The 20206-nt window shown below is 41.9% G+C and overlaps 1 long non-coding RNA gene and 1 pseudogene across 1 annotated transcript; one reads left to right on the top strand and one right to left on the bottom strand.

Annotated features, from left to right (window-relative positions):
• The first annotated feature begins 1847 nt into the window (after positions 1 to 1847).
• Positions 1848 to 12447, top strand: LOC109744582 (fatty acyl-CoA reductase 1-like; annotated as a pseudogene).
• Positions 12448 to 16852: 4405 nt separating this feature from the next.
• Positions 16853 to 19952, bottom strand: LOC123497636 (uncharacterized). The gene is made up of 2 exons (XR_006671405.1): positions 19007 to 19952; positions 16853 to 17158 (listed from the first exon to the last, which is right to left on the bottom strand). It is a non-coding gene; the product is annotated as an uncharacterized lncRNA (long non-coding RNA).
• Between the last annotated feature and the right edge of the window lie 254 nt (positions 19953 to 20206).

Genomic DNA, 20206 nt, shown 5'->3' with positions numbered 1-20206 from the left:
CAGACAGCCGCCGGAAGCCCTGCTGCTACACCGCCAGCTTTTGTTGCCCGAAGCCCGACGACGACTATGACGCTGGAACGGGCGCCGATGATGGAGGAGCCGCTGGCCAGCCCGGCATGACCTACGAGGTCAGTGTGAAGAATATGCTAGTTTAGGGTTTTATTTTAAGATTTTTAGTTCATCGGACGAAATATCAGCCGGTATTATGTACGTATTCTACTAGTTTCAATGGAACCCACCATGTTTATATCAAAATTTAACTTGTTTGCACGAATTTCGTACAGTTGGTTCGAGTTTTATGAAAATGTATGCGGCTAGCGTTGGATGTCGTCCTCCCGCATCCGTGTCCGCGGACTGGTCCCACTATACGTGGATGGGCGCGGAGAGGAGGGATTGCCGTTGAAGATGCCCTTATGAAGAAACACACGGCAATGTATGTTTTTTCGTGTAGTTTATGAGGCAATAATAGTGTGCAAATTGCAAAACGTGCTCCTGGCGGTTATCTCCGTTCAAATAGGTTCTGATATGTTTGGTCGCGTGCAACATGATGACCTCGAACGGCGACCTACTTCTCACAACTGGCATCTCCCCGATGTAATTGTAGATGACGACATGTTTTAAAGGGTAGATGACGACTGTTAACTAATGAGTTTTCTTTAATAGGGTAGCGACACCTTACGATTTCGGCAGCATCGCAATTATACTGCAGAAACAGTGGCTGCTCCAGGAAAGCAAGATGCTCTACGCCGGAACCGACCACTCTCCGGCCACACACTACACTACGACGTAGCCGAAGCGAAGCGTCGCACGTAAAATAGCTAGAGGTTATGTGTACCTGTCCATCTGGCCTAATTGTGGAGATATATAATGCATATTCCGGCCGGTCGCGGAAGTGCACCTAGAACCAAGGCATGAAACTTGGGGTCCGTTACTCATTAACATGGTCATTTCGGACTGTCCATTTCTTTTTGAGAAAAGATATGTAAAGGGCAAGTAAACAGTATGCGGCGAGTGTTTGATCTAATAAATATCAAGAAAACAAACATAGGTTTGGCAGGTGGACACCCATGCACTCTACAATCCATGGTGAACGGCCAACTAAAAGAGGTCACAACAGTTATTGTCGTTGCGGCAAAAGTCAAACTCATGCACAATATTTCGATGCCGGCCACCTTGGCTAGGGTGTTTATGTGTAAGGTCTTAGACGGTTTTGAAGATGTTGACCCTTTTGAACAACCTCAAGGTTCAAATGAGGGAACACACTACAAGCTCAGACAGTGCCCGGGTTGGCCCCTTAGGTGCCGCAAGACGCCCGAGAAGTCCACCTGACCACCATGCCATCATCGGAGCACCCGCCGGACCATTGCACCATCCACTAGACCACTCACCGGACCAGCGCGTCATCAATTCGACCACCTGTCGGACCTCCACGCTACCCTTCAGACCATCACGCTGCCACCAGAGTCGACTGTCGTACCACCGCTCCGCCGTCGCAGCCCACCACCGCGTCGACGAACCACGGTGCCACCGTTGACACAATCCGCACTTCCGTCATCGCCCACCACCGTTACCACCAGAGCCGCTGTGATCTCAGAAAGAGATTCATTGATAAGTAAGACCCATATGTTAGATTTAATAATGGGAAAGAATTATTGGGCTCTGAAAAAACATCTCACCTCTAAACTTCTCAATTATTGGGACAGGCCCAATAACTACTTATTCAGGAGTTTTTTTCTTTTTGGGGATGAGGCTCTCTTAGAGATGCTCTAAAGCTATGGCTGTAAAGCACCCACGTCCCCCACGGAAGGAATGAACATCTCCCGCGTGGATGGTTATTCCGCCTATAAATAGCTAGCTCCCAGCCAACAGCGATCACCCACACAAAGATTAATCCAGCTATCCAGGAAGCCATGGACGCCGCTACGGTGATCGGGTGTTTCCGGGACAGGAGCATCCTCATCACCGGCTCGACGGGCTTCCTCGGGAAATGTACGTACATTTGAGTACCAATCTACTCATGCACTTGTTCTCCCTCTTTTTCTAAGTAGAATGGTCTTTATTTAGTGGCGGATTGAGCATAGGTCTGGACAGTCATGTCCTAGTCCTATATTATCATATTAGTGTTGCAAAAAGAAAGTTCGGCGTAGTTGTTTGATTACTGGTCCACACATGGCTTAGCTTACTAATCAATTCAGAGGTTGAATCAAGTCAAAAATATTTAGAGCTTTGTGTGCAATAACATATATGCATGGTATAATGTAGTGCTGGTGGAGAAGATACTAAGGGTCCAGCCGGACGTGAGGAAGCTCTACCTTCTTGTGCGCTCACCAGACGCCGCATCCGCCCAGCATCGTGTGCTGACGGAGGTACGATTTGCCTTCAGTCTAACAATAGAATCAAGGGAAGATCTGGACTATGAATGAGGAATAAAAAAAATGTCCTCTCTTACCTAAGAGAAATGAGATGATAGTTTTGGCCTCTGTATCAGATACTATATCTTAGTCAGATGTTAATTAAATTTCATATGATCTCCAGACATCCAATGACCGCCGTAGACAACACTAAGGAATAACCCATGGTATATATAACAAATAATAATAGTAATCATTATCATCATCATCATCGTCGTCACCTTTAGATAACGGCAAAAGATAAAAGAAGGATGTCCTTGTCACAACTATGCATGCCCTTTCTTTCTTCAGCTCTTCCTTTTTCCTATCTAGTCGTAATCATGGTTATGTGGTAGTTAAGTAAGCCATGATTGCATATATTTTCATCCAACAAACATAGGACAAAATAAACTTAAACAAGCCTCTCCTCCTATGTCAATAGAGTGCACTATCAGGAGCCATCACATGTTTCACACAAATATTTTACCTTATGGCCAAAATGAAGGAATAAACTAGCTACTACTACTACTCAATGTCTTAAATAGTGGTTTTCATGGCTTAGAGGTGAGATCCCTGTAAACTACGAAAAGTTATAGCTAGCTATCATGGAAACTACCAACAATAGTATTTTGACATCAAAATATAAAAATAATAAATATGCATACATGGTAAGCCTTACAAGGCAATTGTAGTTTTTTTTGCGGGGTAAGGAAATTGTAGTTTTGAAACATATTTAAACATATTGGAATGAATAACCATAGTTTGTATGAAATCATGTAATTAATCGTTAAAAGAACATGGATGTTATTGAAATATATATTTTTGGTCTAGATAAGTTGATTTACAAAACGTAATTTTGGAAATAAGAATTTCTATCACAAAAATGTTTATATAAAAAACTGGTCAATTATAATGATAAACTAAATAGAGACTGTGACTAATTATCGGAAATAACTTGCCTTAGTGGGACTACAACAATATAACTATAAATCTGAATATATTGTTGATACTAGTTAATGCCCTTGAGATGCTACAATCCGCCTTGGATGGAAGTACAGAGCTGGCCCTGAGGGGATGGCGAAGGGTGAGAGGGGTGGCCACCTCGGTCCCCGAAAAAAAGGGGCCCCCTTTCCAAGTATAGGCGAGAATGGAGCGGGGAGCACCCTAGTATCAATCACCATTAGAGCACCAGAACCTGTTCTCTACATCTCGTGGAGGAAGAAAGCTTAATTGTTTCCTTCTCGTGAGTGGGCCTGGGACTTTCTTTGTTTAAATGGGAAAGGGATACCGATGGTTAAGTGCGGGTAAGCCGCACTAGGTTTGGCAAATACTAGTTCTAGTTCCGTTTGATGCCGACCATAATACCTCTGGTGCCACTAGGTGGGCCCAGGCCTCTCCATGAGGGTGTGTGAGCGGTGTGGCCGCACAGGGCCTCCCCATAATCGTGGGGCCCATCCTTGAAGAGAAAACTGGTAAAAATTGTGCTGGTTCTGCACGGGAGTTGTATATCTCGCATTAATCAAGATGGAATGATCTCTCGCGTGCAAGCATTTGCGGTAATGGGCCAGCCCATTAACTCCCGCTTAAAAGAAAGAGAAGAAAAAGGGAACGGCCGCACGAGCACGGATTTAATCCTGGTGTATTTCCAGTGTTGTTAGCCACTAGGCTCGGCTCGAGTTCTTGATGAAATACAGGGGCGAGGTCTACTTGAGGCAGAATAAGTAGATTAACACTGCTTTTCCAGGATTTTTGCTTTTTCAGCATTTTTTCTCTGTGTTTTGCTGGATATTTTTCTTTTTTTTCTCTGTTTTCTTTTGGTTTTCTCTATTTATCTTCTCGGTTTACAGTGGTTTTCTTTCATTTTTCGCCGCGCTGGACCAGGGGCGCACACGCTGGCAATGTTGTTGAGAGACAAGTCGCTAAATCAACTCGATCAAGCGGGTGAGGTCCATCTAGGACCCTGATATGCTGTTTGTTTGTGAGGTGGGGCAATCCATTAATCTTGAGCATGCGTCTGACCGCATCTTCACCTATTGCCGAGGCTCGGCCGCTCTGCCGCCCAGATTATCTCGAAAAACCAACTTTATATAATTAACCTGTATTCCAAGTGCCCCGCAAAACAAAACCTTTATTTCAAGTGAAACATTCTATTTTAGTAGCATTTTTTACCATGTGACATTTTAAATTGTCAAGTATTCTATCATAAATACCATTACCTGAATCCTTCGATTCATTCGCCCGGCCCTCCGCTATTTTAGTATTCATATATTTTCAAATATTTTATGAAATAACATGTATCTGAGTTACATAATTACGCAAGAGTATACTTTGGTTACATAAGTTATTCAAATACAGGGGACTCGGTTTTGCGTTTCGCACCAGGGGCCCAAATTTCTGGAGATGGCCCTGGGTGGGCCGCACTAGTCGAGCCAGTGATGAGGATCTTCCTGATTATGCACTAGGTGTATGCATGATTTTACTGGAAACGTCACATCATTGGCCCCACAAGGCAATGTTGATAGACAAGTCATCGAGAGAAGAACACGCCATGTCCCACCTCCAGATGACACAATGTCAAAGAACACATACCTCTAAGTCACTTTTTAGTATATTGTTAGTGGGTTAGTATTATATCTAAGGATAATATTTGATGGGCCCCATGTTCTCCTTTCACCGCGGGCCCCTGAAATCTCCGGACCGGGCCCGTGGAAACACCAAGCTATCGTGAGTATAATGTTAAAAAAAGAAGCTATGTCAAGTATATAGAAGAGTTATTTGGAGACATTGCGCTAGTGGCTAATATACATACAATTACTAAAACATTGCCCCGTCAATTAACGCAACTATAGCACGGAAATTCGCAGGGGCACACACCTACCCAGCCGTGTCCGGCCACACAATTGCCTCACGATCTGCAAAGTTGTTGGATTCCACACCATTGCACACCAAGTTTTAAGTTTTAGTTTCTGGAATTTGTGATCTTTTTTCGTTCTATGTATCAAGTTTCAGTAGATGAAACATAACAAAGTTCTTTAAAGTCCCCAAAACATATATAAAAAGGGTCTTATTTGAAATTCTTCATCACGAGAAATAGGAATATGAAATCAAAACTTAATCTGGATTTCTATTTAGAAGATACGAAAGGTTCAAAATTGAAAGCTAAAATAAAAATGGGGTCGGTGCCCCCACACATGTGTGCCACAAATTCCCTCCCAGCTATAGCAAGCCATGTAGAGCCATTGTAATATACGCAAGAAAAATGGGGTCCGTGCCCCCACGCGTGCGTGCCACAAATTTCCTCCTAGCTATAGCAAGCCATGTAGAACCTTTGTAATATATGTCTGCCAGTAATTGTCTCTGCTCGCTGCACCATGCCTCTTCAAGCTGACTCGGTGTTCTCACTTCACGATGTCCATTCAAATGCCTCCATTCAACAATGGCGCACTCCATCATGTTGTTCCTCGGCTAATCTGGAGAGCATGAATCGCCTTGTCTTCTGCGGTGTTTACTTCTGTATGATGCAAGTCTAACTAGTGACACATTGACAGTCACATTGTTGTTTCCCAGCTAGTGCCGTTTTTGAATGTGCGGCCCAATCCTCGCTATGGATGTTAAAAGAAGTTGATCTGTATTAACTTATTTGTGAAATTCAAGTATCTTTCAAACTTAGCTTTTCTTATACTATTTTGTGTAGGTTGTTGGAACATAACTCTTTGATGTTCTGCGAAGGAGGCACGGAGCTGATTTCAACTCTTTGATAAAAGACAAAATTTTCCCTTTAGCTGGAGATATTGTGTACGAAAATTGTGCACTCCCAAGCTCTACGATTGAGCAGATATCCAAGGAAATTGATGTCATTGTCAGTGTAGCTGCAACTACTAGCTTCTACGAGAGGTGCTTATAATACTAGTAGACTGAGAAACATTTATTTCTTAATCGACTGACATGGACACCCGATTCAAAGTACCAACTTCTTAGGAGAAAAGTAGTATAATAAATTATGCTAAATACTCATAAGTAAGAGTCATGTAGTTTCAAATAGAAAAACTTCATCTACATATCGGTCTAGTTCTTTTTCCAGTCATGCATAACCTTGTCATCTTCAATACATTTTTTGCGAGGGTTCATCTTAAATACATTTTTTCATAAATATGGTTTGTTGATCTATGCTAGGAACATTAATTGATATATGAGAAACCTAATGACAAACAAGATACTTATCGTGTTAGTGAAGAAATAGCCAATAGGAAATTTATGTATGTCACCATTTGATGTATTGTTTTAGAAGGCTAACATATAGGTTGTGAATCAGCATATCATTGGATATTCCGTGTGCAGATATGATGTTGCCTTGGCATCAAATGCCTTGGGGGTCGCCCATGTGTGCCATTTAGCAAACAAGTGTGGTAATCTCAAAATGCTCCTTCATGTTTCCACAGGTAAGAACGTCCATAACTCATGCTCCTTATCTCATCTTTTTGAAAGTAATGAAACATATGGTTAGAATGTAGATGTTCTATGCATATATATGATGAAACATCATATACTCACAAAAAGTAGTGTTGTTGCTCTTGTTGTTGCTGTCTTGAGTAGCTTTTGTAGCCGGTGAACAAGAAGGCTTGTTAATGGAGAAACCATTCAAACCAGGTGAATCACTAAGGAAAGGTTACAACTTGGACGTTCAAGCTGAGATAAAACTAGTTGAGAATTTCAAGTCAACACTCAGGGTGCAATCCTCTAGTGACAAGTTAGAAAAGAAGAAAATGAAGGAACTTGGGTTGAAAAGGTTTGGAAACATAAATATACATATTATTTGAATGATTTTCTATAAACATATGTGACCAAGATGTTGTAGTTAACATAAGTAACGTGAGCTAACAATATTATTTTTCAAGGGCTAGGCACTTTGGTTGGCCTAACGTGTACTCACTCACAAAGGCTTTAGGGGAGATGTTGCTTGGTAACTTAGGACGAGACCTTCCGGTTGTCATAGTCCGCCCCAGCATCATACTCAGCACTTTCCAAGATCCAATGTCGGGATGGATAGAGGGGACTAGCTAAAAAAAAATAAAATGAAGTGTTTGTCCTTCATACTAACTCGTTTTATGCATCTACATTAGTACTAATTTTGTGTATGTGTTAGTTGATTGTGTCACATTGGTTGCAGGACAATTGATATGTTGTATGTCGCCTAGAATGACCAAAAACTTCCATGTTTCATCGCCGACCATAATGTCATAAGTGATATGGTGGGTATTACACAAAAACTAATCCAAAACATGCATACACATATCAAAAGTTGTTTAACCATGTATAGAGGCATGTGTTTTGCCAACTACGTCAAATAGGGTGCCTAGAGATTATTCTTAATATAATTGGGGATTATTAGTGTACTATTAACGCATATGTAGTTTATACGTTTCACTCATATGTAATTAACTAGCATATACATTTATGGGGTATTATTATAGTTATAGGTTTGAATTTAATTTGAAAACTACAATATTTATAGATACCAGGAGACATGGTGATTAATGCAATGATGGTTGCCATGGCCATTCATTGGGACCAGCATAGAGCTCAAGCAATTTACCATGTGACCTCAGGCCATCGGAATCCTCTGAACTATTCTATTACGGAGGAATCACTTTATGAGTACTTTCGTGCAAATCCTCGTGTATCCAATGGTGGGAGGATTGTCAAGAATAAAAGGGTGCTCCTTTTCAAGAAATACACACATTTCCATTTATACATGATCCTACGGTATAAGATAGCATTAGAGGTACGTACATTTTTCTTTCCAATTCATATGTACTTTCAGTCTATGTGAATATGTAGACGTCGACAATAATAGCTATAAACTACAGGTTCAATCTCCAAGAACCCTCCCTTTATTTTGCTGTAGTTCGCATTGCAATATGCATTGGTACTTAGAATATTTCTAATTATAGATGAGAGAGAGAGAGAGAGAGAGAAGTTTTAACAGAAAAGAAAGAAATACAGGTTCATATTCAAGTCATTTAAATAGATATTTACTTAGAAATGATGAAATAAATATGTTAAAACTGTGAATTATGTAATGACTTGGGAAATCTTGTGATATATAGATGTTGCATGTGATGAGTGTATTTGGGGGTTCATTTTCCAAGAGTTACAATAAGCTGAACCGTGGCTACAATTTCTTGATGCTTGTCGCCAAGTTGTACGCTCCATATGTCTTCTTTAAAGGGTGGTGAGTAGCTTCAACTTAATTTTGTAGACTACCACAGAAGTAACGCTATTTTGTTATAAGAGTCTAGAACCACGTACCATTTTAGTGATTGGTCTCACAAACCAATATTTACTTTCGGCTTTCATTTCACAGGAAGTAGATTTAGTTTATTTGAATGTTCTGGAAACTACATGTGAACTTTTTGTGTTAGCATTGTTTCAATAATAAGTAGTTCTTTGAATGCTTCTTACGTGGATATCTACAAGTAAATTTCACAAGACCTACCATGACTTCAGGTCTGTGTTAGCGAAGTTTAGAATAACACATGTTTGGAACTAGATGTTGCTAGCGGTAGTTGGTACTTTCTATATAAGGACATAATAGTGGCAGTGATGGAAATTTTACTCTATTCTTAAAAATTCATAGTTCCTACCAAAAAATTGTAGCCTCTGTCGTCAAGGACCAGCTAGAACATTCTGTTTGTGGAAAAGGTATAGTGACGTTTCATAGTGTTGGTTGGGTTATCTGTACAAGTGTGAACGTATGTGCTTCATTTTACTGAGAAATCTGAGAATGTTGTACTAGTGCTAACTATTATGGTCGATGTGTACTAGTGCTAACTATTCTAAACTAACTTACCAAGTATTAGGTACAATTAAAAATCTAGAATGCATGTGCAAGCAATGTTACATATATAATCACTTAGGTAAAGGAAAATGGTTATATACTCTCGGGGTTGTGTACTTCCACTCTTCAAATACTAAATAGATGAAGTGATTATACCCCGTTATCATTTTTAATATAACTCGTATTTAGGTATCCCAGAATAATTAATAAGATATATTTAGAATGGGACAATTAAATAGGGAAAGTGATATTTTTTAGAAACATCCGAACGACTCCAATGTCCCTTGCTTTTGTGCGTGTGAGGACCGCAAACTCGCGAGCGGCTCTCCCCCTCTGATTTTCTCCCACTGAAGATCTCCCGCTCCCGAGCGGTTCCCTTTGCCATTTTTTCTCTTCGTGAGTATCTTTACGAGGTCTTAGGCTATGTTGGTTCCAGGCCATGTTTTTTGTTGATTTTAAATCCTTTCTATAAAAGAAAGGTGATTGAGGTGGCAATTGAACTCTTAATCTATTCACCGACACCCTTAATTGAATCCAACAAATCAATTAGACAAAAAATCTTTTGTAGATGTTTTTCAACCAAGACCTATTTGCTTGCCAGCATACATCATATGACAGGAACACTCGACCTCGTCTCTAAAGACCCTAAGTTGAGCTTGATCTCATTAATGGCTTCTAAATAGCATGGTAATATACACACTGCAAATATGATAATTTACATGCAAACACCACGGTAACTGACCAGGGAGGGGGGTACAAACACAATGGTAACTTTGACCCGTGAAAAAAGTTGTTGCAAACATACCCTCCTTAACTTCTGTGTAAATAGCATGGTAATTTACATACCACATACGTGGTAAGTTACGTACAAACACCATGGTAACTTTCACCTAGTAGAGAAATTATTTATTGATTACATACACCCGGTAACTTCTGTATAAATAACATGGTAATATACACAACACATGATAACTTACTTACAAATACCCTGATAATTTTGACCCAGGAAAAAGGTTGTTGAAACATACCTGGTAACTTTTGTGTAAGAAGCGTGGTAACTTATGTACCCAAGGTGTGGTAAGTTTTGACCCGAAAAAAGCCGTCGAGGCATACCGCATAGGATCTAGTTTTGAAGGTCTTGTCATGATGGATTCAGAGGTGAAAACAAATTTTGAATCGGACAGACAGTTTGAGATACAAAACATTTTGAATTTTTGAAACGGAAGAATTTATGATAACATCAATTTTTTGTCCTCTAGTACGTATGCATGCACATCCATGAGAGAGAAGGTTCGGAACCGTTTTTATGCCCCGATAATTTAGTGTAAACAACATGATGATAACTTGCTTACCTCGGGCCTGGTAACTTTGGATCCAAAAATATACCGTCAGAACATACCAACATGGGATCTAATTTCAAAGATCTCGTCGCAACGGATATAATTGTGAATAAAACATTTTGAATTTCAAAATCATAGAGAATCTAGGCTGAGATCATGCATCACTTTTGCATTTTTCATTCATGCAATTAGTTGCTCTAAAAAGACTCACACATGCAAGGGGAAAGAAATGCAGTAGGAACACGAACATCCACCAAGGAATCGTCCGGTCTGATTACTCGAATCGTGACGTTCGTCGGTTATTTCATCAAATTAAGGATTATAATGAGGTATACTATATTTTTATTTAAGAGGTATATTTTTTATGGAAGTACATAAAATCCAAGGAGTCCATATCACTTTGATAAATTGGTTATAGTTCTCTGTTATTTGTAATGTGCTCCATTAGTAATTTCTATATACATGAGAGGAGCTGTACTAAAAAATCCAAGTTCGTATATTTTACATAGTTTGCATCATTGCATATATACTGCTTTTTTGGACGTACGAAGTGTTTATTGCAAAAATAAGGAGCTGGCGATATTCTTTCATGCTATTCATATTACGGTATCTTAAAATAATTTATTAAAACTATATTGAGAAAGATAAAGTGGTATACGAGTATATACAAGAGGTATATTGACCGTGGTGTACATACCCCAGGAGTATAGAAAATGTGTGTGTGTGCGTGTGTGTGTGTGTGTGTGTGTGTGTGTGTGTGTGTGTGTGTGTGTGTGGCCCTAGGAAAAATGTATACAAAATATAGTAAACCGGTGTACAAAATGTAGTAATTTTCACAATATTGTAGTAAGGCATTAACATTGATAGTAAAAAAATTATTGTAGAATACTACTGTTTGTCAACACTTTTACCATGCATGCTTGTATATTTATATATGTATAATAGATATAGAGGTATAATAGGTACTCTTGTATATGAAGTTTCACGAAGAAATGACATCCTTGGTATTCTGGAAAAAAATAACAAAATCGACGCTTTGTTCGAAAACACTATTTGAATGAATGGTAAAGTCAGATCGTATTTTCTTTACTATGAAATACCCTAGGTGACATTTTCGTTCACGAAACTACACAAATGAGTAGAATGGTCGACGATACCCCAAAATTCAGATTTTTTTTCTGCTTCTTTTTCTGAATTTACTATTCATGGGGGTGCGCGTGAAATCATGTTGAACATGTGTATTTTCGGGTGTAATAGTTACTTACAAGATGTATATTGAATGTGGGATTACGTACACCTATGAGTACATATATTTTCACACAATATATATTTGATTTCATAGATCCTAGCATACATTTCCATAGACTTGGCCAAACTTAAAAGTGTTTGACTTAATTATGACTAATCTAAAACTTCAATTAATTTGGAATGTAGGATGTATGGCTTTTGCCGCAAGGTTTTTGTTGGCTAGAGAATGTTTTAAATTGTTTGTTGCTCATCATTTACTGTACTAATCCAATTTTCCCTGTGTCCTACGAAGCTTTGATGACACGAACATGAGGAAGCTGTGGGTGGCGACCACTACAGACAAGCTAAATGAGGATTCCATGTTTGATTGTGATCCTGCCTGCATCAACTGGAGCTCGTATCTCGTGAACACACACATCCCGGCTGTTATGGTGAATTCACGCAATGCCACATGAAGAAAGCCGACAGGATTGCATAAGGGATGCAGATTATAAAGTTTATTGCCAAGTCAGGAATGAGCATATATGTATATGCACTATATGTATGTACTGTGTTGTGTATGGAGATATATCATAATATACTCGTCCTTTCCATGTACGTACCTTAAATATACATAATACCATAGACTAAATATAGGTGCCTATGTGTGTCACAGCCATAGGCAATATATGTAACACTTCCTACAGAGATAGTGTGTTATATCAGATTGGTTGTCCCGGCGTATAACATAACAATACACATGACATGTGTGTAGTACACAATAAATATGAGTCAAATTATTCTGATTTGAATCTTCTTACTTTGTGTGTACACTGGCTAGACTGTAGAAGTGTGTATGTATTGGCATGTCCATATATTCTTTTTCATATGCCCGCAAAGGTGCGGCCTGAGTATGAATCAACAAATTCAAAGAAAATAGTTTGGAATGACAGAAAAATAATTTTGCACATATCGTGGGAAGGAGGGGCATATGCACACCACACACACCCGAGGAACTGATTACTCTCATCCAACATGACCTCCCACCCACTACCCTCCTACAAAAGGGTATTCTCTGCAGTCTTCCGTATTCCCACCCAGTACTGTAGAAATATACGGTAAACTTAATTCAGTGAAGAAACTAATTCATTTGTCTTAACAACCATATTAGGCCTGAACTCTTATATGGCCCAACAAATCGCAGATAACATATTGATACAAAGATCGCCTTTTAGGGGAGGGTAATCATGTATCCATCTAAACTAACTTGGCACATGCTACGTGATATTCACCAGCATAACTCCCTTGTTTTCATATTATCCTCAGTACCTATTGGCACATGCCAATAAGCCATAAAATATAAATTTCTAGTTTTAAGAGAGTATTTTGCTTTTCATAATTCCTTGGAAGATATGTTTGGTCTACAGCACATCAGTAGGACTTGATTACATGCTTGTGCTTGTGATAAGGAAAAGGTATGAGTTCACAAGTTTCCTCAGTAAATAAAACTCACTAGAGTTCCTTCAATTCCTTCGTGGTAAAAAAGGGAGATTAGATTCAGAACACAGTGAACAATGAACACAAACAGGTCATCCATGCCCTCCTATTCATCACTTGACACAACCGAACTTCCTAGGGAGAGTCGTACCCTAGGGAGAACACACACTGATATACCTATGGATGAAATTTTTCATGTTCACGCTAAATCTAAGAATATATATCAAAAGATATTTTTGAAATGTTTGAAGACTTCTACATGCGTGTCACAAAATTCGCTCTCCTTTTGGTAGCTTTTGTTAGGAATTATTCCTTATTTTTGGCAAAGTTTCATATCATGGAAATTTGCTTATTAAACCCGCATAAGGTGAATTTTCAGGGTTCTTTAACATTTATTTAATTACTAGGGCTAATTTTTATCCAGTTAATTAATTAAAATGTCAGCAAAGAAAGATGCTTGATCTTTCTAAGTAATTGTCTGTGTGCTAATATATATTGAACCATTTTCATGTTGTCACATTTCCTTAACTTTATTTTCGCTTTTTTTCTTATGAGAAGGTGAGATTTCTGCTTAAGCCTCATCATGTGTGTCGACCGTTTTTATTTAGCCTTTTCTATGACCAGTCTTTCTCCTTTTTTAACAAGGGAAAAAACTAGCCCATCCTCTATAAATTATCAGACATCATATTTGGCCCTCCAGGCTCTCCAATAGCATTTGAATAAGTATTAAAAGTATTAGGCCAAAACTAGTAATATAGCTAACAACTAGCGATATGAGACCACCATGTGATTAGTGTTATCAATGTTAATCGTGCTTATAATAGGGTTGGCTATAAGATTGGCTGTTAGCTTAGTCATTTTTTAATTTATATCTTCTCTCATTTACTTTTTTGTACCTAGGAGTGCATGTAGAGGCAGGCTCTTGCATTAGAGCTCTCCCCCCTCTCTCTCTCTCTCTCTCTCTGTGTGTCTCAACAGGCTCTCGCCCCGCTTTATAGATGAAACACAAACCAAAGTATATTGCCGAGCAATATAAGGTAGTGAGGAAGCCGTCTTACACAATAGTCCGAAACTTACAAAGATCTTCATCCTGAGATTGGCACAGAGAGGAGAACCACAACGACGTACTCAAGAGGAGAGAGGTACCCTAAGCGTCGCCGTTGTGGGTGCCAAAGTACGGAGCTTTCACTCGATAGCTCACTCATGCCACCACGATGCACCTACTATAGTCGCAACCAACACAAGCCACTAGATTTGTATCTGGGCTTCGTCACCTCCCTTGAAAAATAAAAATCCCAAGCCACCCGCCGCTACACCCCTCGCCGCCCAAACGACTAGGAGGCATAGCTACCAGAGCCTCCAGGATGCCCGTCGGAGAGCCAATCATGCGGACCGCCATCCCAACATCCATGCTCCAAGCCTCCACTAACCATCCATGTCACAGCTACCCAACCACATTAGGAGTGGAAGACACCTCCTTCCACTCCTAGCCCGATATTAGCCACAGGGTCTGGGCCAACACCTCCACTGTAGGAAGTGCCCATGCCTACGTCCACAACCAGTCAGGGTGGTTGAGAGGGAGAGGTATATAACCTAGTAAATGTCGCTGCCCGCCTCCAAGAAAGCTCGAACGTCGTCACACTCGTGGCTACCGGCGCCGATCCGTCTAACGCCACATCCGTGCTCGGAGAGCCGAACTTGGACCGACGCCACCAACAATCAGCAGACAAGAGGAGCACAAAAGGAAAGGCACCAATGAGGACTAAGTCACCCTCCTATACATGTGTGCCATTGGACGTCGTCAACCATCACATATTAGATCTGCGTCGCCCGCTGGCACCAGCACGCAACGAAGCACCCTCGCACGCCTGCGACCAGGATCGCACCGCCAAAAAATCACAACAGCCGCTTCGCCTCATCGCCGCCTGGAGTGTAAGAATAAATCTGAGGCATATCATCGATCATCTGAGGACCAAGCAATCACACGAACACGACACCGAGATTTGTTAACAAGGTTCACCGATATGGCTACATCCCCGGGGCCTGACTATGGGCGCTCCTCCCCATGACACAGCTACAATACCGCACCCGGTCGCCCTGGACGCCGGCACATGCCGTCGGCTTCCCTGTGTTCCGGTGCTATTATGTTGGCATAGGTTACATTCTGTGTCTACCCTCGCAATATATGAGAGGCCTAGGATACAAGTGTCCTACTAGGACACGACTCAATATCCTATGTAAACACAATACTACTCAGAGTCCAATTGTAACCTACCTTGTACAAAATATTTGACACAACTCTAAATGGGAGCACCCGAGAAACGTTGTCACCAAGCCACCATGGACTGCAGCGCTGCCGGCCGGCCAACGCCCACACAAGAGGCCAACTCCACACGGCCGCTGTCCATGAGCACAGAATCCGAAGGGCCTCCACCAACTCCGTACGACGCACAACGAGTCTCATAGCAAATTGGGCTGGATCTGGCCAGGATCGGCATGTATAAACCTGCTAATAGTTTGGACTGAAACTATAGTTTCAGTCAGTTTTCCTATTGGATTGCTTTTGGATTGGATGAAATACACTAATCCCCTAAACTAATTTAGTTTGGTCTGGGGTTTACCTATTTTTGGATTGGATTGGTTTGGTTTGGACAGACATTGACTAGTCTCAAATGATTTCGATCCATGGATGGAAACCAAATCATCCGACCACTCGTGCAGCTTGTCGTCGCAGAAGAGCACGTCCACGAGGTTATCAATGAACCCATCCACAAAGGAGTTGCAGCCTAGTGTGAGCATCTGGTCAATCCGGCCACCCGCTGGAGACCCATGACCTCGCCCTGCAGCCACTTCTACACGCCGCCGCCGGAGTCGTACTGCGACCAGAGTATGGAGAGACGCGTGGGGCTGGAGCACGATCTTGTCCTGCCTCTGTCACTTCTCTGCTGCGGAGGCGCCGCCTCATGGACAACTAGCTCGCCTCGGCTACTTTCGCTTGTTCTGCTGCTGCTGCTGCCACGGTGGCCGGGCCGGGGACGGCCGCTAGTTCGCCCACGGTCTGTGTCCCACGTCCATAGTTTGAAACTTTAGGCTCAAACCAATTCCAGGGAATGGATTGGATTGGTTTGGCTTGAAAACACAAACAATTTGGTTTGGTTTGGATTTTAGCACTTACAGTTTGGTTTGGTTTGGTTTGATTGGTGGACTTGGACATGTATGGGTTGGATTGGGTTTGGTTTGGATTACAAACTATTCCCAGGCTTAGGCACGTACGTCGCCGCTCAGCCTCCGGCAGCCATCGACCACCAAGGCTCAGGCGACCACCATCAGCACCAATGCCACTAGTAGCCATGCCCGGGGCCCCAAGCGATGGAGGCCCTTATGATACTTGATCTTAAGAAATACGAAACTACTTCACAGCAGACACACATGCATGATTCATGCACAATGAACAATCGTGCACAAATCATGCATGGAGTGTACGTGTGAATAGCAACACTCTTAAGAAATATATGGCACAATATTTCGGCATACACGCAACTCAAATATGACAAAGTAAATGAAGTCATGTGCGTTATATTTTCATTGTACGTAGATAATAATACTTTTACATCAGGAAAAAAAGGACGCCAATAACTGCCACACGTGTGGCACAATGGACATCCGCCCACACGCCCCTGTGTGGCATATCTAGCAGGCAGCCCACACGACTTTGTGTGGGCGAATATTAAAACTGCCCATACGTGTGGCACGAAGAGCACCCTACCACACACATGTTTAGCACGATGGGATCGACCCCTCGCATGAATTCGTTCGCCAGGGGGGACACACAGCCCGCACGCCTCCATCACACGAGACCCTTTTCCCTGTGAAAAAAGGAACAAAAAGCCCACTGACAATAAATTAAATGAAAAGGCCCAGATTTTGTGTCCTTTCTTTGACAAATAAAAGCCCAGATTTTGCTCAGCTACTAAAAAATGCCATCAGCTTCGAAAAATAGCAGTAAAATTGCCATTTGAGTTTTTTAACAATGGCAAAGGTTTATAAACACATATTTAATCCCCCAATGAAATATGGCAAATCTTCCATAACAAAAAAAAATTCAATATTGCGATGTGAAAAAACACAAAATAGTCAAAAAATTCATGTGAACACAAAAAATTGACAGGACAAGTAAAAGATAAAAAATGCAATGGCATTTTTAATTAAAATTGCCATGAAAGTTTAATTAAAATTGCCAGGTTTTGAAGGATAATTTTGCCGTGTGTTAGAAAAAACACAAAAAGTTGAAAATTAAGTATGAACAAAGAGATCTGCCATGGCAGATTGGTATCAAAGAATTGTCGTGTTTTGTATGATGAATTTATCGTGTGTGAAAAAACAAAAAGTTGGAAATTCAAGTATGAACAAGAAACTTGCCATGGCAGATTCGTATCAAAATTTGCCACGGCGAATTTCACGTAAACTAAATTTGCAAGGTTGTAAAAGAAGGAAGAAAATTGGCCATGCTCCATAATCTACCATTGCCATGAAAGATGCAATGAGATCGCCATGGTCCCGTTGAAAAAAGAAAACTTGCCACGTTGCAAAAAAAGAAATAAAATTTGCCATGCCCCGTAAACTACATTTGCCATGATACATACACTAAGTTTTTTTTCCGCACACGGCAAATTCATCATAGGAAACATGGCACATTTGTATCAAACAGTTGCCGTGTTTTGTATGATGAGTTTGCCGTGTGCGAAAAAACACAAAAAGTTGAAGATCAAAGTATGAAAAAGAAAAGTTGCCATGGCAGATTCACATCCAAACTTACCATGGCAGATTCGTAACAAAACTTGCCACGGCGAATTCATGTAAACTAAATTTGCCATGATTTGAAAACTAAATTTGCCATGATTTGTAAACTAAATTTGCCATGAATCAATAAACTAAATTTGCCATGATTTGTAAACTAAATTTGCCGTGAACCAATAAACTAAATTTGCCATGGTGAATAAACTAAATTTGCCATTATTAACAAACTAAATTTGCCGTGGTTTAGTTAGAAAAAAAAGCATAAAGATTGTCATGGGAGTGTTGACAAAAACCCTAAATTTGCCATGTTTAGAATATAAAAAGGTGTTCAAAAATTTGCCATGTTGTTTTTTTATCAAAATTGCCATATTTTGTGTGAATGAAAAATTGTCGTGCATGTGAAATACCACGAAAGATTGCTGTGCATGTGAAATACCACGAAAAAAATGATCAAAATTGCCATGGCAATGGCTTTTCAGAAATTGATGCTTCAAATTTATGTTTACACAAAATCCAGTTTGACATGGCAAAAAACTAACTGTGACAATTGACTAGCAACTTGCCATGGCAACTATTCACTGACAACAAAAGATGGAACATATACACCATTGTAAAAATTGCCATGTCAGTTGATTATAATTTGCCATGGAAAACAAATCTGCAATTAATAGTGAATTCCCCATAGTATAATAAATTTGCCATCTTCAATGCAATAAAATTGCCATGTGATCTTTTTATGAATTTGCCATGTCAAAGCAATAACATTGCCATTTGTTGTTAAGTTGCCATCACACAAAGATTTCAGAAAAAAATAGTGCCTCAATCAGAATAGATCAGGCAATGAAAAAGACATAGAGCTATCTAGTTGCAAATCAGAGCATGAGAACAAATGTACTACTAGCAGAACAGCAACGCACCATCTGAATCAGCCGGGGACAAGGAACTCCATGCGCATCTGGTGGATCCCGACTTCACCGGTGCATCCACGCGTGCGCATTGGCCGGGCTCGCCATGGGGATCCTGCTCACCAGTGGCTGGACGGGAGCTCTCCGACAGAAACTCCTGGACAAGCTGCTCGCCACCATGGCATCGCGCGCATGTTCCACGCGTTCCAGCGGTCACAACGCACATCTCCGCTGCCTACAGCTCGTGCTCCCGCTCATGGAGGAGCTCCGCGAGGCGTCCCAGCCCCGACCCCTCACCGACAATGCTGAATGCCGCCTTGCCCTCCTCAGCCGCACCTTCCAAAGCCGCCCGCCGACCAGGCCGTCGCCCCCGTCGGCGTCCACCGCGACCATCACGCGGCGTTGGAGCGCCCGAGCTCCGCGTGGCGTCCCCGCCCCGCCTCGTCCATCGCTTTCCTCCTCACCCGCGCCTTCCAACCGCCCGCCACGACCATCCCGCGGCGCCGGAGCCCCCGTTGATCCGCAGATGCTCCTCTCCGACTGCGCCCCGCCTCCTTGAGCAGCGTCTCGTTGGCTTCGGCTCCGCCGCACCTCCTCGAGCTCCGCCTCGTCATCTCCGTCGCCCCGCCGCTAACACGCCCCGCGGACGCGCGTGGAGGGACTCATTCTCCTCTTCCAGGGCCGCGCGAACGCCTCGACCTGGTTGTAGCCACGCCGCCGCCTGGCCTGCGGCAAGCCGCCGCTCATGGAGACGGCCGCGCGGGTGGTCTCCGTGCCTTGGCGTGCTTGGGTTGGATCCAGCCATCTACCTCCATCTGGGCCCTCCAACCGCGCATCTAGCGCAGCCCTTGCCGGGAGTCGCCGGGATACACGGGCTTCGCCGGATTAGAGGCTGGCGGGGGAGGAGAGAAGAGGAGTGACGTACTGGTGTGGGTGAGTGGGGAAGAAAAGGTGAGGCGAGGAGTGGGAAGATAAGGTGAGGGGGAGGAGTCGGCGGCGTTCGGTCAGGTTAGTTTCAGCCCGCACGAGCCCATGGGCTGACGTGGCAACTTTCAGTGCTCCAAAAATTGTGCAGCGTGATGGACGGCATCGAGTGCGTGTGGGCGAGATGCAAACGCCCACATGTGTGGATGTTAATATTTTCGAAAAAAAATCAGTGCTTCGGAAAATTTCCAATTGCGTGCCTACCAAACGAAAATTTCCAAGCCTAAA

This window comes from Aegilops tauschii, chromosome 1 (genome assembly GCF_002575655.3).
Source record: "Aegilops tauschii subsp. strangulata cultivar AL8/78 chromosome 1, Aet v6.0, whole genome shotgun sequence".
Classification (NCBI taxonomy): Eukaryota; Viridiplantae; Streptophyta; class Magnoliopsida; order Poales; family Poaceae; genus Aegilops; species Aegilops tauschii.
Note: the sequence above shows the minus strand (reverse complement) of the source record. Positions and strands in the feature narration are given on the sequence as shown.